At 39.7% G+C, this 26742-nt stretch overlaps 1 long non-coding RNA gene across 1 annotated transcript; it reads right to left on the bottom strand.

The window, feature by feature from the left end:
* Positions 1 to 26357, bottom strand: LOC141513915 (uncharacterized). Its single transcript, XR_012475908.1, has 3 exons — positions 26183 to 26357; positions 8366 to 8497; positions 1 to 1717 (listed from the first exon to the last, which is right to left on the bottom strand). It is a non-coding gene; the product is annotated as an uncharacterized LOC141513915 (long non-coding RNA).
* Between the last annotated feature and the right edge of the window lie 385 nt (positions 26358 to 26742).

The raw sequence follows: 26742 nt of genomic DNA, 5'->3' as shown, positions 1-26742 counted from the left end.
TTGTCAGTCTTTACATTGTTTCCATGTTGTACATTGATCTAAATTGAGTGTGATGAGAGAGAAATCATATCCTTAAGGAAGAAACATAAAGTATAAGAGATAGCAAGATCAGACAATAAGATACCAGTTTTTTTTTTTTAATTTAAGGTCTTTGTTCAAACTCCACAGTTGTTTCTCTGGATACAGATGGTATTCTCCATTGCAGACAGCCACAAATTGTTCCTGATTGTTGCACTGATGGAATGAGCAAGTCCATCAAGGTTGATCATCACCCCCATGTTGCTGTTAGGGTGTATTTTTTCTGACAATTCTCTTTTTATGTTCTACTTTGTATCTGGACATGCTTATTTTATTTGTTTGTCAAGTTAGGATTAAAAACAAAAATTACCAAATAAAAACAAACTGGAGTCTTTTCTCATCACCAAGTCTTCAGGCATCCAATCCTTTTCCAATATCCTTATGAGTAGAACTGATAATAAAATTGGAAGGAAACTAAAAGGCCTCCAGAGTTATAGATGAGGAAGATGTGGGTCAGATAGGTGAAATAACTGGCCTGGGGTCAGTATTGGAATCTAGATATTCCTGATTCAAAATCCAAAACCCAACCATAGTACCACATTGTCTCTTCTATGGTCCTTACTGGTTGCATTCTTTCTTCTCTGTGTTCATCAATCAATCAATCCATATTTATTAAGCTCTTCCCCTTTTCTTCTCCCCTTCTTTTCTCTCACCTTTTTCTCTTTCTCTTCTTTTCTCTCTCTCTCTCTCTCCCTCTCCCTTCATCTTATACACTTTATCTATTGTCTCACACCTTTTATACCTTAGACCCCACATTTCAAATATATTTATTAAACAGAACTGGTGGAAACTGAAGATAAGATATTTTGCAGCCAGATATTTTTAACTGCTGTGAAGGGTGATGGGGACACTAAAGGGCTCTGGGAGGGAATGACTTGAAAGGAGTGACAAGAAAACTGACTATCTCATCCCTGGAGAAGGTTGGAAGACCCATGGAGAGATTCCTCTTGTAATAGTCACCCAAGCGTGGTTCATCAAGTAGCATTTAAGTACCTAGGGCCTGGGGTGGCTAGGTGACACAGTGGATAGAGCACCGGCCCTGGAGTCAGGAATACCTGAGTTCAAATCCAACCTCAGACACTTAATAATTACTTAGCTGTGTGGCCTTAGGCAAGCCACTTAACCCTGTTTGCCTTGCAAAAAACCTAAAAAAAAATGCGCTAAGTGCCTAGGGCCAAGCACTAGTCTATTTATTATTTTTATTTAAGATATTATTTGAGTTTTACAATTTTACCCCATCTTACTTCCCTCTCCCCACCCATGGAAAGCAATCTGTCAGTCTTTACTTTGTTTCCATGTTGTACATTGATCCAAATTGAGTGTGATGAGAGAGAAATCATATCCTTAAGGAAGAGACAAAAAAGTCTAAGAGACAATAAGATAAATTTTTTCCCCCTAAATTAAAGGGAATAGTCCTTGAACTTTGTTCAAACTCCACAGCTCCTTATCTGGATACAGATGGTACTCTCCTTTGCAGACAGCCCGAAATTGTTCCTGATTGTTGCACTGATGGAATGAGCAAGTCCTTCAAGGTTGATCATCGCCCCCATGTTGCTGTTAAGGGTGTACAGTGTTTTTCTGGTTCTGCTCATCTCTCTCAGTGTCAGTTCATGCAAATCCCTCCAGGCCAAGCACTAGTCTGTGTTGATACAAAGAAAAGCAAAAACAGTCACTGGTGTCATGGAGCTCAGTCTAATGATGGAGACAAATATACAACTATATACGAAGACATACAAAGGATTAACTGGAAAGAATCTCAGAAGGAAGGTACCAGTATTAGAGTGACTGGGAATTCTTACAGAAGGTGGTGTTTTATCAGACATTTGAAGGAATCCAGGAAAACCAGGAGGCTAAGGTGAGGAGAGAGAGAATTCCAGACTTGGGAAGCAGCTGGTGAAAATGCTACAAGTCAGGAAAAGGAGTGTTTTGGGTGAAAAACAACAAGAAGGTCAGTATAACTCCTCACCGAGGACATGGAGGAGAGTCAAGTAGAAGAAGGAGCCCAGTATGGAAGACTTTACAAACCAGAGGATAATTGATCCTGGAAGTTAAGAGGGTGCCAATGGATTTTACTGAAAGGGGGCCTGGCATGATCAGACTTAAACTTCAGGAAGATAAATTTGACAAGCAAATAGAGGATACATTGGACTAAGGAAGAGATGTGAGTCAGGGAGACCGATTAGAAGCCTATTCCGGTAGTCCAGATGTGAGGTAAAGAGGCCCTGCACCAGGGTGGTGGCAATGTGGGAGCAGAGAAAGAAGCACCAATACCAAATGTATGAAGGCAAAACTGACAGAGATACAACATACAAAAATATGAAAGCTGATTTCATATTTGGATGAGGATAAATGAAGGGTCGGGGTTGGGGGGGGGAAGGGGAGGAGAAAGGGAGAAAGAAATGTGGAGAGAGAGAGAGAGAGAGAGAGAGAGAGAGAGAGAGAGAGAGAGAGAGAGAGAAAGAAATATGTAAAAGAAAAGAAGTAAGTAGGGGAGGGGTGGGAAGAGAGGGGGAGGGAAATTTTGTAACTTGGAAATACATATGTACAAATGGATGAAAATAAATAAATAAAAGACATGAGAAAGACAAAAATGAAAGAAAGAGAAAAGGAAGATTGAAAGAAAGTTGAAAGAAGGGAAAGTATAATGTATTTGAAAATTTGAGACCTCTCCAACTTTATAAGATTAATCAATAATTAAACTTAATTAAACACCTACTAAGGATTAAGCCCCGTGCTAAGTAAGGGGGATACAAAAGTCTTTACCCACAAGGAGTTTACAATCTAATGTGAGAGACAATATGTAAACAAACAAACAAACAAATAAATAAATAAGCAGCATATATTTAAGTGTGCACATATATTTATAAATATATGTGTGTATATATTTATAAAGCAAGCTATAGATGGAATAAATAGGAAATAATTAAAAGGGGGAAGTTCTAGAATAAAGAGGACTGGGAAAGATTTCCTACAGAAGGTGGAATTTTGTCTTCAGAGGAAGCCAGAGAGGTCAGGAATCTGGACCGAGGAGGGGGAGAGCAAGGAGGACAGCCAGAAAAGGTATCAGATCCTAGAGTGGGGTGTCATGAGAGGTGGAAAGAAGGGAGCACTGGAGTTTATCAAGGGTTGTAGAGTGACATGATTAGTCCTGCACTTTAGAAAAATCTTCAGTGACTGAATGGAGGATAGATTGGGGGAAGGGGGAACCCACCAGCAGACTCCTGGAGTACTTCAGAGCTGAGGTGACGAGGGCTTAGCACTAGAGTGATGGCAGTGTCAGAGGAGAGAGAGGGGTAGTGGAGAGATGTTGCAAAGGTGAACTGACATGCCTTGGTAAGGCTTGGGCATGGAGAGTGGGGGGTGAGAGACAGCTGATGAACCTAGAATGACTCCTAGGTTGTGCCTGGGAAGATAGTGTTAGCTTATACAGTAATAGGAAAGGGAGGAGGTGGGGAGTTTTTAGGAGGAAAGAGAATGAATTCTATTTTGCACATAGTTTAAGATGTCTACTGCAAAGTCAGTTTGAGGTGTCTGAAAGGCAGCTGGAGATGTGAGATTAAAGGTCAGAAGAGACTGGGGTAGGAAAGGTCATTTAGCATCAAGATTGTAATTAAATCCATTGGAGCTGATCAAGTAATAATATTGAGAGAGAAAAGGGCACAGGACAGAACTCTGAGGGACAGCTATGGTTAAGAGGAATGATCTGGAGGAGGATCCAGCAAGGAGACTGACAAGGGCTGGTCAGATAGATAAGAAAAGAACCAGGAGAGCGGTGTTCCATAAACCTAGAGAGGGGAGAATGATCAAGTGTCCAAAGCTGCAGAGACATCAGGGAGAATAAGGATTGAGAACATAGATTAGAGAAAAAAGGGACATTAGAGGGAAACCAGGAGTCTTATCTTCCCACTATTCTTCTTCATTCCCTGATATTCTTGCCCAGTTGGACTATTCCTCAATCCCAACCATGGGCCTCCATTTCCCTCCTTAGTACTTTTGTTCATTCTCTTCTGAATGCTCTTTCCCCTAGTCCTGCTCATCAAATCCTTTAAAATACCATAACAATGCTATTTCCTCCTGGAACCCAGGTGTGATCTGTTCTTCCTAGAGCTTCTGAAAATCTCTTACTGCATTTGCTCTGTTCCTTATATTATAGTCTTCTCCCCTGCTTATGGATCTAAAGCAGAAAGGGACCTTGAAAGTGTCCATCCCTCTTTATTCTCCCTAACTTTCAGATGAGAAAAGTGAAGCAGACAGAAGGTAAGAGATTTGCCCAGGGTCACATGACTAGTTTCTGAGGCTGGATTTGAGCTCAGGTCTTCTAGGATTTGAATTAGAAGTACACAGAGGGACCTTTATACAACTTCAGACACCTGTCCATTCCAGTGGAGGGGAAGTCCCAAGTGGAGAATCTTTTTCTCTGCCATATAAATGCAATTGTTCACATTCTGTCTTCACCATGGAACAAGTGAATGAATCCATCTTCATAGATCTGAAAACAGCTTCCAGTCACCCTTCAATCTTCCCTTGGGAGGGGGAGGCAACTGATCCTCTAATAGCTTTCATTGAATCTGTTTTCTCTGTGTGTGAGTGGATTATTTTTTGAAGAAAAATGAAGATGAGAAGCCTGATTCCTAGGTCTGTTTCATAATTCACTTCTAACAAATCTCTGGAATGATGGAAAGAGGCAAAACATCTGAAGGGTGGAAATGGAGTTACTTTTTCGGGTGTGTCCACATAAAGGCTATTGTTCAAAGTGACAGTGAGGTTCAAGGAAGTAAAGCAGGAGGTAAAGGCATGAAGGTTAGAACTTTTTTTTTTCCTATGTCCAGAATCCAACAACAATGGCCTTGTGTCACTGCCCCTGAAACCCAGCCCTTTGCTTGGACTGGCCCTTCTACCTGTAATACCACTTCTGCTTCCTCTTAGCTCATTTGAATTTTATTTATCTTTAAAAGTCCTGCCTAAGTTTCTTCTCCAAGATACTTTCCCCAACCTCCCATTTCATATCACTTCTTTTATTCTGAATCAGAAAATACTTTATTATTGGAATTATAAAGGAGTAACATTTTAAAGTAGGTCCTTAAGAGATCATCTGATGAAGCGGTTCTCAAAGTATGGTCTGGGGGAATATCTCAGGTCAATGAGAATTTCAAGGTTCTTTAAGGTCAAAACTATTTTCATGATAATATTATTTTAATTTCTAATGAACCCTCTGCATCCTTTAACAATGTTAAACATCCTCCTATCTGTCTACTCTTGCCTCATTTTTCTCATCTATAAAATGGGGATGAGAACAGCACTTACCTCCCAGGTTCATTGTGTGGATCAAATAAGATTCTATTTGTAAAAATACTTAGCAAAGCGTCTTGTACATAGAAGGAACTCTATCAATGTGAACTACTGTCATAATTCTTTAAAGGCTGTTTCATCTCATGACTTGCAGCAACTTAATATCATCTGTAGATCATTGTATTAAGAATAAAAATAAAAATAAAGAAGATAAGTCTTTGTTTAAGGTCATTAACAGCACTACACAATTTGCCAAAAGTAATCTAGACTACTTTCCTCCTTCGGTTTAATTTCTAGGTCCAGGTCATTTTCTATCTTTAATGTTTGTACAAAATTTCTTCACACATTACACGCAGGCTAGCACAAAATGTTGCCCATTCAACTATTTATCACTGGTCAAACTTAATCCATACACATAGATCCCTAACAGGCTACATATTGACTTAGAAAACTATTAGCATTATCTATGTTCAGTTGCATTTTTTACATATTTTTGTTAAATATTTCTCAATTATATTCTAATTCAGTTCATGGAGTATTTCTGTTTCAGAATGAAGCTAAGAACCCTGTATTTGACACTTCTTTTCTAAACAACAGGCATTCTTCATCTGTTTGTTTTTTCTGTGTGAATAGTTAGGTCTAATTCTTTTGAGTGAATATAAATTTCATTCACATGACTATATGAGTGTATAGTGGAAAGATTACTGGACTTGGAGTGAGGAAGAGCTAAGTTTAAATCTTGCTCCTTTGTTTATTAGTACTGTGACTGTGAACAAGTCAGTTAATCACTATCTAAGCTTCAGTTTCTTTATTTGCAAAATGGAGAAAATAAAAGCTGTTGTATCTACTTCATTGGTTTGTTGTAAGGTTCTAATGAGACAATTAATATGAAAGGTATTGACAACTTGTAAAGTACTATGTAAATGTTAGTTATTATTGATTCTATCAATACAATGTCATTTGAAAATAGAAACATGCAGAGAACTTCATCATCCAGAGGATATCTCTCTTCTATTGGAATTCTTTACTAGGTCTGCTTCAAGACAGTGGCAAACACTTTTCTCAAGCATCTATCTTCCCACTTAATATTAAGAATCACAGGGCTAAACAAAATTATTCATTATTATATCTTTCAAGGATTCTTGTTGTAGTTTGGTATATTCATGGGAAATGCTTTGATAGAGAAAAACTTTTATTTTATTTTTATTTTAAATATTTTGTTTTCCAGTTACATACAGTGATAGTTTCTTCTAATCTTTTCTTTTGTGCAAGGTTTTGAGCTTTACAATTTTTCTCCCTCCCTCCCTCTTTTTCCTCCCTCCTCCCCACAACAGAAGGCAATCTGATATAGGTTTTACATTTGCATCCATAAGCATAGATCGAAATTGAATATGAACTGTGAGAGAAGAATCAGATACAAAAGGAAGAAAGAAAACATTAGAGATAACAAATGACAACTTTTAAAAATTAAAGATAATAAGCTTTGGTCTTCATTTAAACTCCTTCTCTGATTGCCTTCTGTGGGGGGTGAGGGGAGGGAAGCAAGATTGGGAAAAAAATTGTAAAACTCAAAATAAAAAAAAATTAAAAAAAGAAAAAATGAAACTTCTCTGGATGTAGATGGTGATCTCCATCACAAATCCACTAAAATTATCCCTGATTATTGCACTGATGGAGTGAGCAAGTCCATCAAGGTTGATCATCAGCCCCATGTTAGTTAGTGTATAATGTCCTCTAGGTTCTGCTCATCTCACCCAGCATCAATTCATGAAGTTAGATGTCTTTTATTCTACTGAAACAAATCTTACAATTGACACAGAACAAGTCCAATGGGTTCTTTCTATTTCCTGAAGTTAACTATATAACTGCAAAGAATTGGTCTGCCTTTTTCCTTCTTGCCATTACTTTGTCTTTCATTAACAATGCCGTGGATCACCTTTTCCTCTTCTGCTCTTCCCCATGGAAGGTTCATTTTTGGCAAGGACCAGTTTGTGTTTGCCTTTGTCTTCTGTGTCTAGCTTAGCACCTCCATAAACAGTAGGTGCTTGATAAATGTTGAGTTATTTTTTGAGTTGATAATAATAATAATTATTATTATTAAGGTACTTAATAAATGTTATTTGAAGAGATTATTTTTACAAAGATTTGATTAAATATAGAAAAGTAGGCATTCAGGGAGTTAGTTGATGATGTTTCCTTTTTACCATTTTTGGAATATGACTTTTTTTTTTTAGGTTTTTGCAAGGCAAATGGGGTTAAGTGGCTTGCCCAAGGCCATACAGCTAGGTAATTATTAAGTGTCTAAGGTCAGATTTGAACTCAGGTACTCCTGACTCCAGGGCCAGTGCTCTATTCACTGTGCTACCTAGCTGCCCCAGGAATATGACTTTTCAAAAAATGTTTAGTATCATCCCCTCTTTTTACTCTCTCGAGAACCCTCAATGCCCTCAAAATTTTGTTGCCTCCCACATTGCCCTCTTCTCTTTGTGTTCAGTTCAACATAAAAGTTCTTCCCACCAATTGCCTTAAGTTTATTTCTAGTTCCTGGGATGGCACATCAAGGACAAAGGTCTTACTTTTTTGTTTAAAGCAGGGACTGGCAATCTATAATCTATGGGCCGAATCTGTCTCTCCATTTGATTTTGTATAGAGCTATGAGCTAAAAATGATTTTAGACATTTTTTTATATTTAAAAAATGAAAAACATTTTCAAATAAAATATAAAATAAATAAAAATAGAAATACAATTTGGGTGGTGGGCTGCAGTTGACTTATGACTGAAGTTTGGAGATCCCTGGTTTAAAGAGTCAACTTCATAAGGGCAAAAGTGGATCAAGCTTTTAGGGGATCATAAACTTTGAGCTAGAAGGGACCTCAAAGATCATGTTGTCCACTCTCCTCATTACAGGAGAGGAAATTGAGGTGGCAAGAGAAGTGACTTGTCCGAGGTCATACAAGAAGTAAACGGCAGAGCTGGGATTTGAACGGAAGTTTTTACCTCCAAATTGCTTCCCTGAGCTGGACCTTGAAGTCTTCATGCTTTGGTAGGACCTGCCAGAGCTTGTGTTTGGCTGGTAAGGTCTTCAAGACTTTCCGGAGTGTGCTGGAGCCAACCCAAAGAAGCCTGAGACTGTTAAAATTTCTGTTATAGTTACATCTCCAAAATTGGCCATGATAAAAATCAAAGCTTGACTTATTTTTATATTGACTGTCTAAACTTAAGAAAATGATAAAGCAAATGTTAATAATTAAACCTAAAAGCATATCATTTTTACTTGGGCCCACTCTCCTCTCCCCCAAGGTGGTTGGTAAACATTTATCAGCATATTCATCCCTGTTCATTTCCCTTCTATAATAAAACATTGGAGCTAGACTTCGGCAAAAGATATCTGCATATAGTATATGTCTGTGTATGTACATATAAGCATGTTTTTATGAAGATAAATAATTTCATTAGTGTTAGAAATTCATTATAGGAAATCTCACCTCAAATGCAGATCACATATATATGCATGTATATACACATTTATTCACAACATTCTAATCCTATCCTCAATCAAATGCCATATAGGATCATATAATCACAGCATTTAGACTTTAAAAATCATCCAGTCTTGGGGCAGCTAAGTGGCATAGTAGAAAGGGCATGGCCAGGAGTTGGGAGGACTGAGTTCAAATCCAACCTCAGATACTTGACACTCCTAGACATGTGTCTCTCAGCAAAGTCACTTAACTCCAATTGCTTTGCAAAAAGGAAAAATATCATCTAGTCTAGATCCTTCCTTATTTAACTACTCCTAGACCCCATTTTATAGATGGGGAAAATGATGTTCATAAAGGTGAAGTGACTCACTATTTCCCACTTGAAATTATCTTGTATTTACTTCTCTGTTTACAGATTGTATTCACCCTCCCTTCAGACAAAAAGTAGCCTAATGTTTTTTAATCCATCAGTCAACAAATAAGGGATGGGGATAGAAAGAAAGGAAAAAAACAAAGGCTCTGCCCTCATGAAGCATCTGTTCTAATGAAGAGACAATAATGAGGCAGCTCAGCAATGAAGTGGGTCAGGAAGGCAGATCTGAGTTCCAAGATTCTTCCCAGAAAGTCACTGAGCCTATGTCTCAGCAGCAGCATCTTCTCCTCTGGGCTGTTTAATGAGATAATCACATAACATGCCTCTGCACACACTGATAAATAAAGGCTTGTTCGCTTGCCTTCCTTCCAGGTGATTGACTCATTTCACATAAAAAAGACAGAGAGTGGAGGAAGGTGATATAAAAGGGGGAGGCATTAAAGTAGGGTGGCAAGGGAGAGTGAGAAAAGCCCTCTTCAGATTGTGGGATGTGAACTGAATCCTGAAGGAAACTGGGGAAACCAAGAGACTAATGCAGGTAGGGCGGAGCCTTCCTTTGAGGTACTGAGGTCAACTGGTGCAAAGGGGGAGGTCTGCATGGTTGTGAGTAGGTCAGTATGGCCAAACTTTAGAGCACACAGAAGGGAGGAAGGCTTATGAAGCCTGGAAAGGCTGCAAAGACCCAGGTGATGAAGAACCTTAAATCTCAAAGTGAGGGCTTTCTGTTTAATCCTGGACATAATAGGCCACCACTGAAACTCCCTGAGTGGTGGGGAGAGGATTTCATGGTCAGAACTAGGACACGCTGTTGGAATAGAGAAAGCTCTCAGCTGAGTTCTCCCAAGACTGACCTCCAAAATAAAATAATACCCCAAATTGAATTCTGGAGTAGCAGAGCCAACAAAAGTCAGAGTAAGACTTTCTTCCAGTCTAAGACAGTACAGGAAGTTGAAAAGAGAGAGCTGTGACACAGGGGAGGGGGCTGGACCCAAGCCTATGGACTTGAAACAGCAGTGAGGAGATAAGGTGGTGGTGACCAAAGCAGTAACTGCTTCAGGAGTTCTCTAGCCAGGGAAGACCTGGCAACTGGTCGAAAGGAGATTATAGGGCACTCCCAGGAGAGAATTGTTTCTGGTTCCCAAGAGTATAGGGGCTCTTCCTATCAAAAGACCAGAGTACAATCCAGCAGAACATTGACTATATTTTTCCCCAGATCACAATACCTTGATAGCATCAAAAATTTCCAAATCTTCAAAACTAGTTCTAAAAATAGTAGTATGATAAGAGCATGAAACTTGAGTGGCCCTCTCCCTGACCACTCCCCATACCAGAATCAGAGTCCAACATTAAATTCCAAATCAAGATATAGGGTGGAAAAAATGGAACAAATAACAACAAAAAGAACCTGGTCATGAAAATCTACTACAATGACAGAGAAGGTCAAGGCACAAACTCAGAAGACAATGAAGCCAAAACAGCTACAAGCAAAGCCTCCAAGGGGAAAAAAAATGTACTGGATACAAATCCAACAAGAATTCCTAAAAGAGTTAAAAAATGATTTTAAAAATCAAGTAAGATTGGTAGAGGAAAAATAAAAGCAAAAAAAAAAAATATGAACAGACCTATAACAGTTTAGTAAAAGAGGCACCAAAAATACTAAAGATAATATCACCTTAAAAAACAGAATTGGTGAAGCAGAAAAAGAGGCATTTTCACTGATGAAAAGAATTCCTTAAAAAGTAGAATTGGGGGCGGCTAGGTGGCACAGCAGATAGAGCACCAGCCCTGGAGTCAGGAGTACCTGAGTTCAAATCCGGCCTCAGACACTTAATAATTACCTATCTGTGTGGCCTTGGGCAAGCCACTTAACCCTATTTGCCTTGCAAAAACCTAAAAAAAAAAAAGTAGAATTGGTCAAAATGGAGAAGGAGGTCCAAAAAAGCTTACTGAAGAGAATAATTCCTTAAAAATTAGAAAAGGGCAAGGGGAAGCTAATGACTACATGAGACATTAAGAAAAATAAAAAAGTAAAAAAAAAATGAAACAAATTGAACAAAGCATGAAATATCTCATTGGAAAAATAAGTGACCTGGAAAATAGAACAAGGAGAAATCATTTAAGAATTTATTGGATTACTTGAAAACCAAGATCATAGAGCATGATCAAAGACATAGATATAATATTTCAAGAAACTGTCAGGGAAAATTGCCCCCATATTCTCAAACCAGAGAGTAAAATAGAAATTGAAAGAACCCACCAAATACCATCTGAAAGAAACCTCAATGGAAAGTGAAATTGAAAATGAAATATTCCCAAGAATATTAGAGTCAAATTCTAGAACTCCCAGGTCAAGTGAAAATACTTTAAAAGGCCAGAAAGAAACCATTCAAATATAGTGGTAGCACAGTCAAATCACACAAGATTTTATCTTAGAAAATGACATTTCAGAAAGTAAAAGAGCTGGTATTACAAACAAGAATACCTACCCAGCAAAACTAAGAATGATCAATCCTAAGAGGAAAACAATGGATATTTAATGAAATAGAGGACTTTTAGTATTTCTGGTGAAAAGTTCATACCTAAACAGAAAATTTGAAGTTGAAACACAAGACTTAAGAGAAATATAAAAAAAGATAAACATGAAAGAGAAATCAAAAGGATTCAAAAAGTTCAAATTGCTTGTTAATCTATATAGGAAGATGAGACATTGTATCTTTGAAAAACTTTACCATTGGGGGCAGCTAGGTGGCGCAGTGGATAAAGCACTGGTCCTGGAGTCAGGAGTACCTGGGTTCAAATGTGATCTCAGACCCATAACAATAATTACCTAGCTGTGTGACCTTGGGCAAGTCACTTAATCCTACTGCCTTAAATAAATAAAAAAATTTTTAAAAAAGGGAAATGAAAAACTTTATCATTATTATGGCAGTTGGAAGGATTTTACATAAAAAGAGTTGCTTTTATTGGGATGAAGTTAAAAAAACCTAGAAAGGCTAAAAAAGAGGGATATCTTGGGAGAATGGGGAAGGCAGAGAAAGAATGGAGAAAATTATCTCATAAAAGAGTCCCACAGTAAAAAGCTCATATAGTAGAGAGGAAAATGGGAGGGGGGGTGTCGGAAGAGGGCTAACTTTTGAACTTCACTCATGGATTAAATTTGAACTTCACTCACATCAAAGAGTGAAATAGAATACTTAAGTAACCCTAACTTAGAAAAAGAAATTGAATAAGCCATCAATGAGATGCCTAAGGAAAAAATACCAGGACCAGATTGATTTAACAAGTGAATTTTATTAAACATTTAAGGAACAATTAATCCCAATATTATATAAACTGAAAAAATAGATAAAGGAGGAGTCCTACCAAATTCCTTATATGGCACAAATATGGCTTTGATACCAATACCAGGAGGAGTAAAGCCAAAGAAAGAATTGCCTTTCTGAATATCAATGCAAAGATTTTAAATAAAATATTATCAAGGAGATTATAATAACAGATCACAAAGATCATATATTATAACTGGGTGGGATTTATACCAGGAATATATAGGGATGGGTCAATATTTGGAAAACTATCAGTATAACTGACTATATCAATAATAAAAACAAGAAAAAATTAAATTTTACAATTTTCCCCCCAATCTTGCTTCCCTCCCCCCACAGAAGATAGTCCATTAGTCTTTACATTGTTGCCATAGTATGCATTGATCTAAGTTGAATGTGATGAGAAAGAAATCATATCCTTAAAGAAGAAACATAAAGTATGATATAGCAGAATTACAAGATAAGATAACATTTTTTTAAATTAAAGGTTGGGGAGGTTAAGTGAGGCAGTGGATAGAGCACTGGCCCTGGAGTCAAGAGTACCTGAGTTCAAATCTGGCCTCAAACACTTAATAATTACCTAGCTGTGTGGCCTTGGGCAAGTTACTTAACCCCATTTGCCTGGCAAAAAACTAAAAAAAAAAAATTAAAGGTAATAGTCTTTGGTCTTTATTCAAACTCCACAATTCTTTCTCAGGATACAGATAGCATTCTCCATTGCAATTACCCCCAAATTGTGCCTGATTGTTGCCCTACTGGTATGATCAAGTCCATTAAGTTTGATCATTACTCCCATGTTGCTGTTAGGATGTACAATGTTCTCCTGGTTCTGCTCATCTCACTCAGCATCAGTTCATACAAATCCTTCCAGGCTTCCCTGAATTCCTTTCCCTCCTGGTTTCTAATTGAACAACAGTGTTCTATCACATACATATACCACAGTTTATTAAGTCATTCCCCAACTGATAGACATTTACTCAATTTCCAGTTCTTTGCCACCACAAACAGAGCTGCTATGAATGTTTTTGTACAAGTGATGTTTTTATCTTTTTCATAATATCTTTAGGGTATAGATAGTCCCAGTAGTGCATTACTACAAAAATATCCATAGCAGCTCTGTTTGTGGTGGCAAAGAACTGGAAATTGAGTGAATGTCCATCAATTAGGAAATGATAGAACAAATTGTGTATAAGTATGTGATGGAACATTATTGTTCAGTAAAGCATGAGGGATAGGATTTCAGAAAAGCCTGGAAAGACTTGCCTGAACTGATGCTGAGTGAGATGAGCAGAACCAGGAGAACATTATACACACTAACAGCAACATGGGGGTGATGATCAACCAGGATGTTGTTGTTCATTTCAGCAGCACAATAATCAAAAACAATTTTAAAAGTTCTGTGATGGAAAATGTCATCCAGGGATGGCTAGGTGGCCCAGTGGACAGAGCACCAGCCCTGGAGTCAGGAGTACCTGAGCTCAAATCTGGTCTCAGACACTTAATAATTACCTAGCTGTGTGGCCTTGGGCAAACCACTTACCCTCATTGCCTTACAAAACCCCCCGAAAAAAAAAAAAACCTAAAAAAAAAAAAAGAAAATGTCATCCATATCCAGAGAAGGAACTGTGGAGTTTAAATGAAGATCAAAGCTTATTATCTTCAATTTTTAAAAGCTATTTTTTGTATTATATCATATTTTTCCTAATGTTTTCTTTTTTCCATTTGGATCAGATTCTTCTCTTACAATATGATCAATATGAATCTGTGTTTAGCATGGTTATAAATGTAGAGCCTATATCAGATTGCTTTCTGTCAGGGGGGAGGAGAGAGGGAGGGAAGGAAGGGAGGGAGAAAAATGTAAAACTCAAAACCTTACCAAAAAAAAAGATAGGTTAAAAACTACCATTGCATGTAGTTGGAAAAACAAATAAATAAAATATTTTTTAAAAATAAAATAATGAGAGATAATATAAAATACTTGGAGTTGACCTGCCAAGATAAACCTAGGAACTATATGAACATAATTCTGAAAAACTCTTCACAGAAATACAGATCTAAACAACTGGAGAAATATTAATTGCTCATAATTAGGCCAAGCAATACAATAAAAACAATAATCCTACCTATGTTAATTTAATGCCATACCAAACTATCAAAAAATTATTTTATAGATCTTAAAAAATAGCAAAATTCATCAAACTGGCTAACATGACAAAAATGGAAAACAACAAATACTAGAGGAGATATGGAAAAATTAAGACTCTAATGTATAGTTTCTGGAGTTGCAAACTGATTTCAACTATTCTGGAAAACAATTTGAAACTATGTCCAAAGGGCTATAAATCTGTGTATACCCTTTCACCCAGCTATACCACTTTAGGTTTGTATACTAAAGAGATCAAAGAAAAGGGAAAAGGGCTTGTATATAACTTCTCTAAAATATTCATAGTAGTTCTTTTTGTGGTGACAAAGACTTGAAAATTGAGGAATGCTCATGAATTGGGGAATGACTGAACAAGTTGTGGTATATGATTGTGAAGAAAGACTATTGTGCTATTGGAACTAATGAGCAGGATGGTTTCAGAAAACCTTGGGAATACTTATATGAATTCATACAAAAGTGAAGTAAGCAGAACCAAAAAAATATAGAATAGGTCTGTAATTGTGAAAGACTTAGCTATACTGACATGGCTAAGGCATTGAATTTAGTATCATAAAGATTCATCTTTATCAGTTCAAGTCTGGCCTCAGACCCTTACTAGCTATGTAACCCTGGGAAAGTCATTTAAAACTGTTTGCCTCAGTTTCTTTATCTATACAATGCATTGTTGGTGGAGTTGTGAACTGATTCTACCTTTCTGGAGAGCAAATTGGAATTATGTAAAGAAGTAAATGGCAAATCAGTCCAGTATCTTTGCCAAGAAAATCCTACAGCGTTGGACATGACTTAAACAATGTAAAGCAGCTAGGTGGTGCAGTGGATAGAGCACTGGCCCTGGAGTCAGGAGTACCTGAGTTCAAATCTGGCCTCAGACACTTAATAATTACCTACCTACATACATGGGCAAGCCACTTAACCCTGTATGCCTTGCAAAAACCTAAAACTATATACTTATACATATATATGTGTGTGTGTATATATATATATATGTATATACATATATATATATATATATATATATAATAACTCAACTCTGAGCAAGTCAATGACCCAAGGCAATTCCAAAGAACCTGATGAAAAATGCTATCTACCATTAGAGGGGGGGGACTAATGAACTCTAAATGCAGATTTTAGTATACTTTTAAACTTATCTTAATTATTTTTGTTTTATTTCATTTTTTGCTACCTTCTACAACATTGCTAATATGGAAATATATCTTGCTTGTCTTCACATGTATAATAGACATCAAATTGCTTGCCTTCCAAAGAAAAGGAGCAGGGAGGGAAAGAATTTGAAACTCAAAGATCTTTTAAATGATTGCTTAAAAATGTGTTTATATATAATTGTTAGATATTTAATTAAATATATAAAACTAATTTTAAAAATAGAAAAAGAAAAACCACTTTGACAGGTAAATGAAGAATGAATTGCTTTGGGGAGGGAATTTGAGTGAAGGAGGTCAATTAGAAAATTAAGGCAACAGTTTGGGCAAAAAGTCATCTAATATAGTCTGAGAATAAAGAGAAGGGGATATAGAGAGAGGTATTGGAGAGAAATTGCTAGACATGGCAATAGATTAGATATGAGGGTGAGATGAAGAAAAGTTGAGGATGCTACTGAGATTGTAAACTTGGACAGTAACTTAACTGCCATGACAATTCAGAAAAAATTAGAATTTGGGGGGAAATGTTAGGAGTTCTGTTTTGGATAAGTTATTTTTGAGATGCCTCTGAGATACCTAGTTTGAAATGTCCAATAGGCAGTTGGTGACACAAGACAGGAGCTAGGGGAGGCACTTATGAGAACTGATGATGTCACCAATTGAAAGAGTATAAAGAGGGGTGGCTAAGTGGCAATGGATAAAGCACCAGCCCTGGAGTCAGGAGTACCTGAGTTCAAATCCAAGCTCAGACACTTAACAATTACCTAGCTGTGTGGCCCTGGGCAAGCCACTTAACCCCATTTGCCTTGCAAAATCCTAAAAAAAAAAAAGGTATAAAGAGAAAAGAGGATCCAGGAGAAAACTTCAAAGGGACACCATAATTAGTGGATGGGATATAAATGAAGATTAAGCAAAAAAGACCCAGAGAGAGAAAGCAGAGTCACAAAAATTTGTAATACCATCAATTGCTATTGAAAGGTGAGGATTAAAAAAAAGAGCCCATTTACTTTGGCAATTAGGGGAGCATTGGTATTTTTGGAGGAGGAGTTTCAGTTTAATGATAAACTTGAGAGTTGGATTCATGATGATTTAGAAGAGAATGAGAGGAAAGGAAGTGAAGTTAACAAATATCAAAGGTTTTTTCAAGGAGATTAAGAAATTGAGGAGAGATATAAAATGATAGCTGATGGACATGGTAGGACAGTGTGAGAGATTTTTAAGGATGGGAGAAACTTAGCTATGTTTATGGATAGGGAAGGAGCCAGTAGATAGGGAGAAAATGAAGATTAGAGAGTGGGGATAATGGTAGGAGCAATCTGCTAGTGAGCATAATAGTGGGTGGGTTAATAGATATATGTAGAGCAGTTGACCTTGACCACAGCTTGAGATGAAAGATGATAATGGAGAAAGATAGCAGAGGTATGTGAGATGAAGAGAAGTAGATGAGATTTTTTATTAGAAAGTTGGGGGAGGAAGTATCAGTGGAAGGTTAAGAAGAGTTTGAAAAGGTTTGAAATAGCTGTTATGGTGAGTAGGCTATAGAATCAATTAGGGAGTAGTAAAACTACCTTGAGATATATAGTGAAGGCCCATCTGAGATTTGCTAACATAAATTTATAGGTTACTGAGTCAGCATGGTTCCATGATTTCTTCCAGTTTTATTCAACATTATATGAATATGAACAAAAAGAGTTGGATGGGGGAACAAAGAAAGTGGATAATGGCATACTCTAGGTTTGGGGCCTGACCAGGTGAATAGGGCAAGGGTATAAACGATTTAGTATTAGAGGATGGTGTGTGGTTGAACCTTGGTGGTCCACCAAGGGGTCAAGATCCATAAGGATAAAGTATTTAGCTACAGCAGGACTGAAGAGTTGGGATACTAACAGTTGTAGAAATTGGAGAGCAGATAATATTTCATTTTTGTCTCTGTTCCCATACCAGAATGGTTTGCTCATACATAGAAGAAGAATCTTATCAATGTCTATTGAATTGAATCATTGCTCCAGGTCTCTTCTCAGGTCTAAAACTGGAATGGAACTTAGATAATATCTGGTAAAATACCCTCAGGTTACAAAAAGAGAGACTGAAGGTCTGAAAGGTGTAGTTTCCTTGCCCAAAGTCACCTGGGCAATAAGTGGTAGAAGCAAATTTCAAACTCAGACCTTCAGTCATCAAATCTCATGCTCCTTCCATTTTTGTAAAGGGTTAATTGGAGATGCTACAAAGGTCTAAATCCATTCCTTCCTTTCTTGGGTTTTCTTGCAGTAAGGACTACAGAAAAAGCCAGGAAAGCTAGAGTATAAAGTAGATGCAGAATGATCTAGGAGTCAGAGATAAATGATCATTCACCAGTCTTGGGGCACAGATTTAGGAAAGACAAGGTGTTCCCACTCTGAAACTTAAGTCTCCCCTTTGCCTCTTTTGGGCATTGGAAAGGCTGAACAAGGCTCATACTACTGAATAATGCTGAGTTCCCTGAAAGGTATGAACTAAGTAATGTGTAAATTGCTGTCTTTTGGCTTCAGATATGATGGTGTAGTGGACAGAAGGCCAGCTTTGGAACTAGGAAGACTTAGGCTCGAGTCCAGCTCCCAACACTTATTCACCATATTACCCAGGATGTTATTGAATCTCTCTGTGCCTCAGGCAACTCTCTAAAATTAAATTAGAGTTGCAGGTCTGTGTTACTGGAAAGAATTGCCATGCCAGGAGTTCCCCAGAGAGATAAAATCACAGAACTGACCCTCTTCCCACCTCTCACCCCAAAAAGACTGATGGAAACATCTATGGATATGTGCCAGGGTTACTGAAAGTCTGCCTCAAATCCCTCCCTTCTGTTCTAGGATGTGGGGTTCTGAGCCATAGTTGCTAATTGTAGGGTTTGTCCCTCTTCATACTTCTGCCTTTCAGACCCAAGGTTACCCACTGGTGTGTCAGTGACTCTTTCCAAAACCTAGAACACCTTCCTCTTTCCTCTCTACTAACTCCTGGCCACCAGATCCTTTAAGACTTGGCTCAAGATTTGTGTTTTGCTGACAGCCTTTTCTGAATATGGTTTGGAGCATTTAAAGTGGGATTTTAAAGATCACTAGTCTAATACTTTCAGTTTACAGATGGGGACACTGAGGCTGAGACAGTGAAATGATTCTGATGGCCTGTTATTGTAAAGTGAGGGCAAAGAGGCTGGACTTAAACCCAAATCTCCAGACTCAAAATCTAGAGCTTGTGATGAATCTCTACCTTCTTAAGTCTAACTGTTCCTTTACGTTCTAAGAGTGTGTATATATACAGTCTGAACTCCTGCATCCAGTCCTTGTTGACTCAGTGTTCTGTGTTCTGGAATTGTTCTCATCACTTTGAGTCTATGTTCCCTGTCTCTCCTATCAATTTTGGAAATGACTCTGAGGCAGATAGCATTCCTTCTCTGTCCCAGCCTTCATTTGGCCCTCCACAGTTATCTGAGATCATGGGATCTCAGAGGCCAAGGCATCCAACACTTTCCTCTTTAACATACTTACCCAAACTCAATTTGAATACTTCCAGTGATAGTAAACTCAACATTCTAAGAAAACATACCATTTCCATTTGTGGTCAATTCATCATAAATTCCAGTTTGAAGTTCAAGAAAATTCCTTCAAACCCCTGGGGCTTCAGGTCAAAGACAAAGTGGGTTCATGATCTTGCTGTCCATCCTCTGTAAACATCTGGCCCAGAAATCCAATACTACAAGTCTAGTATGAGATACACCACCCTATGTCAGGTGGTTGGGATCTAAAATTGTGCAATGTGAATAAAATAGTATATGTATAAAAATGAGTAAATAGAAAATAAAGTATTTTGTATAAGTGTATGTGTGTTGAGACACACTATCAATTTGATGTGAGGGGGATTAGAGAAAACCCTGTGACACCTGAGCTGGGCCTAGAAGGAAACGAGAAATTCCAAGCAGTGGGGCTTAGGAGGCTTTCCAGGAACGGGGGTGGTGGGGTGGGAGGGGGGATAAAGGCTGGGAGATGGAACACGGTTATAGGCAAGAAGGACAAGTTGTTTGCAGAGGAGTTGTTTCTCAATGAGTATCTATTTAAGTATGTTATAGACTCAGGGGAGCCCTAAATTTTGTAAACTAAGCCAGTCAGCCTAGACACTGGACAGGTGGGAGACAGGACACTCGTCTAATGGTCAATGTAGGATGCTTCCCATAGATGCTCCCCATCCCGAGTAAGGGAGAAAGCAGAACCCTGAGGGTGCGGAAGAATTAATAACTTAATGCCTACAAAGCTCCAGGAACAACTTGCTACAGATAAAGTCTCATTATCCTTAATTGTTATTATTATTGTTGTTATTGTTATTACCCCAATTCCTGTGAAAAGCTGCCACAGGACCGCTGATGACCTCAGGTCAGGGGTTTAATTAGCACCTCCATTAAAAGCTGAGGCCTCAGGCACCATGCTACCACCCCCTCACTCAGACTCCACCTTTTTCCTTTGGTTCGTTCCTCCCTACTGGCTCCCTTCCAGGCTTGGGTCTCCCTCTGCCCTTCTCAACAAATCTTTGTTGTTGTTGTTCTACTTCTTATTTTCTTCTGCCTACTAACTTTTAATGTTCTCGCCATCACCCCTGTGACCCTCCATTCTCCTTCTCCCCCATAATCCCAGAGATCTGTGGGACACCCCCTCCCTCCCATGGACAAGTTCATATTTCTTCTCATTCCCCTAGTAGTTCCTTCCTTGTTCTCAAAGAAGATTCCACACTTTTCTCTGGGGTCTTGACAATCAAGGAAATCAATGACAGCCTGCCCAGGTCCTCACTTCTCCCAGTCCTGCCCCTAGCTCTCACCCTACCTCAGCTGGAACTGACTGGGATTGTTCCTCCTGCTCGTGGGGCCGGTTGGGTGGGTTAGGTGGTTTTGAATTACACAGTTTGGCACTGCCTCACAGCCCCGTGCAGCTGCCTTCTTTAATTAATTTATTCCAATTTTTAAAAATCATCTCTTAAATTGGACCTCATCAAATGCCTCTGGGGCATGTGTCATGTCAATTACATGTAACAATTAAAAGCGCTGCCGTAAAAAAAAACCCTTGGCCTCGTTAATGAGGAGCAAGACAAACCAGGCTTAACTCCTCAGGTTCAGCTTGCTACAGGTGGCCTGAGGGCCTAAAGGGTGGGGGAGGAAGGGCCGAAACCGGATGGAGAGGCAGGATATTGATCTGAAACGGCAAACAGAGGAGAATAGGGTACTCTGGAAGGAAGACACAGCCTCTCCTTTTCATTTTTCTAAAAGTTCTGAGTCCCGAGTGATACTAAATTGGAAACTTTCTTTTTACCAGGAAAGAATTCCAAGTCCCTGAAAATTCCTTCTTCTCACTTTACAATAACAGGCCATCAGAAAGCAGGCAAGCAAAAAAGAAACAAGGGAAGACAGAAGGAAAGAAAGGAAGAAAATTACGCTGCCTTATATTAAAAAGGAAGTATGTTGCAGCAGAATAAATACTGCACAAGGAGACATAAGAGATCTGGATTGGAATTCCAGTCTGGCACTACTAACCATGTGGTGTCTCAGTTTTTCCATCTTTAAAATGGAAATGAAGCTCAAACAAGATAATGTGAAAGAGCATTTATATAACTGTTAACTGCAGAAGCAATGCCTTGTTCTGCAGGCCTTAGGACAGGAGATAGGAGTTAATTCTTTTGATAGTAAGAATGAAGTGCTATAGCTATCCACTGTCTCTCCCCCCCCACTCCAGTGACTAATGGCATGCATTTTAGAGACAGCTCAGTCACATGCAAGGTAATATTCTGCGGTTAGTGTCACAGAGAGCTTTTCCTCTGAGCTGAAAAGCAAACTGACCTGGAGATGAGTCTAAACCCACAAAACCTGGTCCCATTAGAGCTGTGTTCTAACCACCCAACCTGGAAAACAATGATGTAGACAATGTCAATATACTTTTCCTTATTTGCTTTATTTATTCATTGTTGTTTGTGAAATTGCCTGAGAATCACTCTGTTCCCTAATATTTGTCCAAATCTGTGCTGCCCATTTTAGAGCAAACTCCCAGAGGGCAGAGGCCAAATCTGTTTGTATGGTGTCCATCTCAGTGACATGCACAGGGGAATACTTAATAAATATTCTTGGATGAGAATGATTATAAGTTAACCAGTACTCAAATCTTTTCCCTTGGGGAAACTAGAGAAGACTAGCGTCTTAGAAATTGATAAATCACACTATAGCACCAGGGTATGCTAAATTGTCTGATGGCTAGGTAGTGGCTTAACTATGGGCAGAGGGGAGGTGGCATTGATGCAAAAAAAATCCATAGCAAACAATATTTATATATAATCAATTCCATAACTCACTATACATATAGTCAACCATAATCCACAATTCTCAAGACAACAAAGGCAGGGCATAGCCCACTTCTGCAAATCTTCCTCTTTTCTTGTCTAAGGCTGTCTTTGATGTTCATTTTAATCTGATGAATTCACCTATATATAATTTTTTTTGGGGGGGAGGGATGTACAATATAATTTGTTTAGGATCTGCCAACACGCGGGTCTGGGGAAGACAGTTCATTCAGTGAATCTCTGACCATTGAAGCCAAAAGTCCTGCATGGATTGATCTTACCCCAGAAAGGCTTCCCATAAAGTTCAATGCCAAAAAAGGTTTTGAAAGAAGCTTATGGGATGAAAGCTTAGAGAAGCTTGGAGATGACTTAGGGTCTACCTGAGAATAAGAGAAGAATCTATGCCCATCTCAATCTCATACTCACCTATTAATGTTACTGTAAGTTTGTGAAGGGATTCATTGAAGTGAAAGTGGGTTCAGCATTTGTTCAGCAAGATCTTTCCTTGAAGGCAGAAACTATTTTTTATTTTTTAGGTTTTTGCAAGGCAAATGGGGTTAAGTGACTTGTCCAGGGTCATACAGCTAGGTAATTATTAAGTGTCTGAGGATGGATTTGAACTCAGTACTCCTGACTCCAGGGCTGGGGCTCTATCCACTGTGCCACCTAGCTGCCCTCAGAAACTATTTTTGATGTTATATCTCTAGGGCTTCACCTGAGGCAGAAACTTGAGATGTCCAATTGAGTGAATGAAAAAGCATTTAGCATCTCCTATGTTGCAGGAAATAGTAAAACAGTCCTTGCTTTCCAAGAGTTTACATTCTAATTCCTCCAATCCCATATTCCTGCAGGTCCGTCAAACTAAATAAATAAGGATGTAAATAAATTTTATAGTGGATAATACTGGATTTGGAGGCAGAGAGGTCTGAGTTCCAATTCTTCAACTTGGTCAGAATCTAAGCAAGTCACTTAATCTTTACCAGCTTCAGATAACTCCCTAGGATTTAACTACTAAAGAGACTGTAGTAAAAGTTTTGGGAAAGGAATTTCCTATATGTAGGAAATCACATTTCTTCTGCTTTTCCATTCACTAAAGAAACATTTTAATCCCTAGGAGAATATGATACTTTCATAAAAGCCGGGAGCCCCAGTCAGTTATCGTGGGTCTGGGACCAACCCAATGAAGTTTCTCTTCCCCTCAGACCTCAATAAGGCCAGATGTGGATGCCACACAGCACCCCAACTTAGCCTCTTGGATACCCTAGCTTCCTACAAGTCTTAGCTAAAATCTCATCTTCTACAGGAAACCTTTTCCCAAACTCTAAATTCTAATGCCTTCTCTCTGTTGATTATTTATAATTCCTCCTGCATATAGTTTATTGTTGTTCCCACACTGTGTCCCCCATGTGATTTCCAGTTCTTTAAGAGAAAGGATTATCTTTTGGCTTTCTTTGTATTCCTAGTAACTGACCCATAGTAGGCATTTAAAAAATGTTGACTGACATCGAATGGTAAACGATAACCAGGTTACCCAGACCAGAGTGGTACTGAGCTGAGCTCAATGAGCCTTCAGGCTTTGTTTTTTCAAAATCAAGCTGGATTGGAATTATTTTCTCTGGGTTAGGAAATATGAAGGGTAAAAGTTCAAGATGAGGAAAATTCAGCCCCCCCAAATTGAAATCCTAGGGACCAGGGATCTAGGGAGAAGAGTTTCCACAGTGAAGGCCCCAGAGCATTAGCACCAGTAAAGAGTTACATTAGGCCTTAGGGCCAGACTCTGGGATTCCCCAGATCCAGGAGAGGGGTCAGAAAGGAGGCAAGGGGCATTAGGAGTGATGACGAAGGGGAGAGATCCACAAAGGGATGAGTTCTAGTTCCATTTAAGAGTCATTAATGGGGATTTGGAGTATTCCCTCAGAACAGGTCTGCTAGACTGACAGATGGACGGGCATGAGCACATGGATACACACGCAAACACACACACAGTATTTAATGAGAGATTCTTCCAGGAGTTTCTCATTCTCATTCCTCTTCCTGAAGGTTATCCAGCTTAAGTGGATAGGAGGGAAAGGAATGTTTTCTAGTGCCTTTGAAGAACCCCTAGGAAGAAAGTAGTCATTTAGAATCATATTGTCAAAGAAGGAAGGTATCATAAGATATTTACTAATCCACTTGACTTATTTTATAGGTGAGGAAAATAAGACCAAAAGAAGTTAAAATGATTTACTCAAGGTCTTGCATTCAGGCTTCTAGCCTTTCCAGGGTTTTTGTTTTTTGTTTTTTGTTTTTGCAAGGCTATGGGGTTAAGTGGCTTGTCTAAAGCCACACAGCTAAAGGTCGGATTTGAACTCAGGTATTCCTGACTCCAGGGCCGGTGCTCTATCCACTGTACCACCTAGCCACCCCCCAGGTTCTTTCTTAATCTAACTAAATGCCTCCCATTACTGCTTAAAGTATTTTTCCATTGAGGATTTTAGCCAAGGCACCAGAAAATTTTCTCCCCGAATGATTATATCTAATTTTTTTTCAAAGGTCATTCATTGAAAATATCGACAACTGAATAATTAGGTTCAAAGTTGACAGGAAAAAAGCAGTGGGGTTGAATGCTTATGTGAATTTGGAGTCAATATCAGGGACCTTCCTTTGTGTGCTTAGAAGGGGCAGCAGGTTTCAGAGTCAGGAAATCAGACCCTTATGTTTATAAAATTTCTGTTCTTTTTTCTTTTGTGGGTTTGAGTCAAGTTCAATTTCTCCCCACCCTCTAAGTTTTATTCCCCAGGGTTTCTCTGCTCCTGGGATGCAGCACCTGTACTGAAAAAGTTTATGTGAAACAGAGGGTGACTTCAGTGCAGGAAAATCTAAAATGTGCTTTTAATAAAGAGATTCTTGGATTAGAATTTCAAGTACAAAAGGGCCAACCAAACTGAGCAGGTAAACTTCAAGGAAGCTTTAGGTTTGGATAGAGGTGGGAAGGGAAGTAAAGATCTTGAAGATCTCAGTCTACCACTATTCTTTGTCCTTGGTAAACTATACCTTCATTCCTTACATGTATATGTATGCACAAATGTCTACACATATATAAACACATATCTCTACTTGAAAGACACTGGTTCCTTTGTTATGAAGGTAGATATTTTTGCTACCTCATTAAGTGATATTATTAATTTCTAACAATGAATTAGTAATGTGACCAGTAACAGCTGTGTAACCTACAAATCACTAATAACTCTGGGATTCTGTCTCAAGAATTAAGAGGGCAAGCAAACCTAACACTGGTTACTTACAGTTTTATGGGTCTAAGGTTCCATTCTATCATGGAACTTTCCCTCTCCTGGAGCTCCCAGGCACCCATCACTAATGTGTTCCTACTCCCAGGAAGTTTTTTCCCCCTTTTTAACTAGGGCCTTGGCAAGCCCTGAGGGAATCTTTCGCTCCCAGAGCTTCTTTCGCATATTCCTAACTACCGGTTACGAGGTGGTCCTTGTCTCTTCTTTAGCCGGAGTATTGAAATTATGTAGCCCTGATGGCTGGGCCCGGAGCCGGGAAGATCTGAGTTCAAATGTGAGCTCTGATACTTAATAGCTGTGTGACCCTGGGCCCGTCACTTGGAGAAAGTGATTAGCAAACGACTCCAGCATCTTGCCAAGAAAATCTAATACCCAGGATGGGCCGAATTATGGCCTGCTCCTGGCTGTAGGTTCTCTAAGGGGAGCTCTCACTTCGCACAAAGCCTTCATAGATGCCACTCTCCCTGTCAACCCTGGCCAAAGTTCCATTATGCCGTCCCCAACCCGTTCCCTCGCTTCTCTCTCATTCCAAACCTCAAGTCTCCCAGGGCCATTTTTGGAACCTTGCTTCTCCCCCACGCGCCCCCGCCGCCCCGGCCCCGGGATCCCTCCTCTCTCGCTCCAGTGACCACTCTCCTCCCCAAGGGAGGGCAGTGCGCGTGCGCAGTCGTCGCCCTTACCTGGCCGCCGGAGAGTGGGAGGAGGGGGTGGCGGGCGGGGGTGGAGTAGGGAGTTGGCGGTTATCTAGGCGGCGGAGCGTTCACTTTGTGGCAGGAGAGAGAGAAAAGGTGCGCCCGGGCCAGCCCCCGCAGGGGCCGCGCATGCGCGCCGGCGCCGCCCGGCGGCCGGGATGCAGGGGGGGAGGCGTTGGGATCACTCTTGGCGGGGGGGGGGGGGCAGTGGAGAGGGGAGGGGAGGGGAAGGGCGCTCCTGCTTGCCTCCGGAGCTCCCTCCCCTCTCCACACACACACTCACTCACACACACGCACACGCACACGCGGACACCCCCCCCCCCCGCCCCTTCCCTCCCCGCGCGCCCGCCCCGCCGGCCCCCGCTCGCCCTCGCGCGCTCGGAAGGGAGTCGCGAGACGTCGGAGCGGCGGCCACGTAGCGCTGCGGCGGCGGCGGCGGCCGGGCCGAGGAGCGGCCTCCCCAGAGCCTGCGGGGGAGAGAAGCGAAAGGAAGCGGAGGGGGGAGGGGCCGGGCGGGCGGTGGTGACTGGAGCGAGCGCCGCGGCGAC

The sequence above is a fragment of the Macrotis lagotis genome, chromosome 2 (assembly GCF_037893015.1).
Source record: "Macrotis lagotis isolate mMagLag1 chromosome 2, bilby.v1.9.chrom.fasta, whole genome shotgun sequence".
Taxonomy (NCBI): Eukaryota; Metazoa; Chordata; class Mammalia; order Peramelemorphia; family Peramelidae; genus Macrotis; species Macrotis lagotis.
Note: the sequence above shows the minus strand (reverse complement) of the source record. Positions and strands in the feature narration are given on the sequence as shown.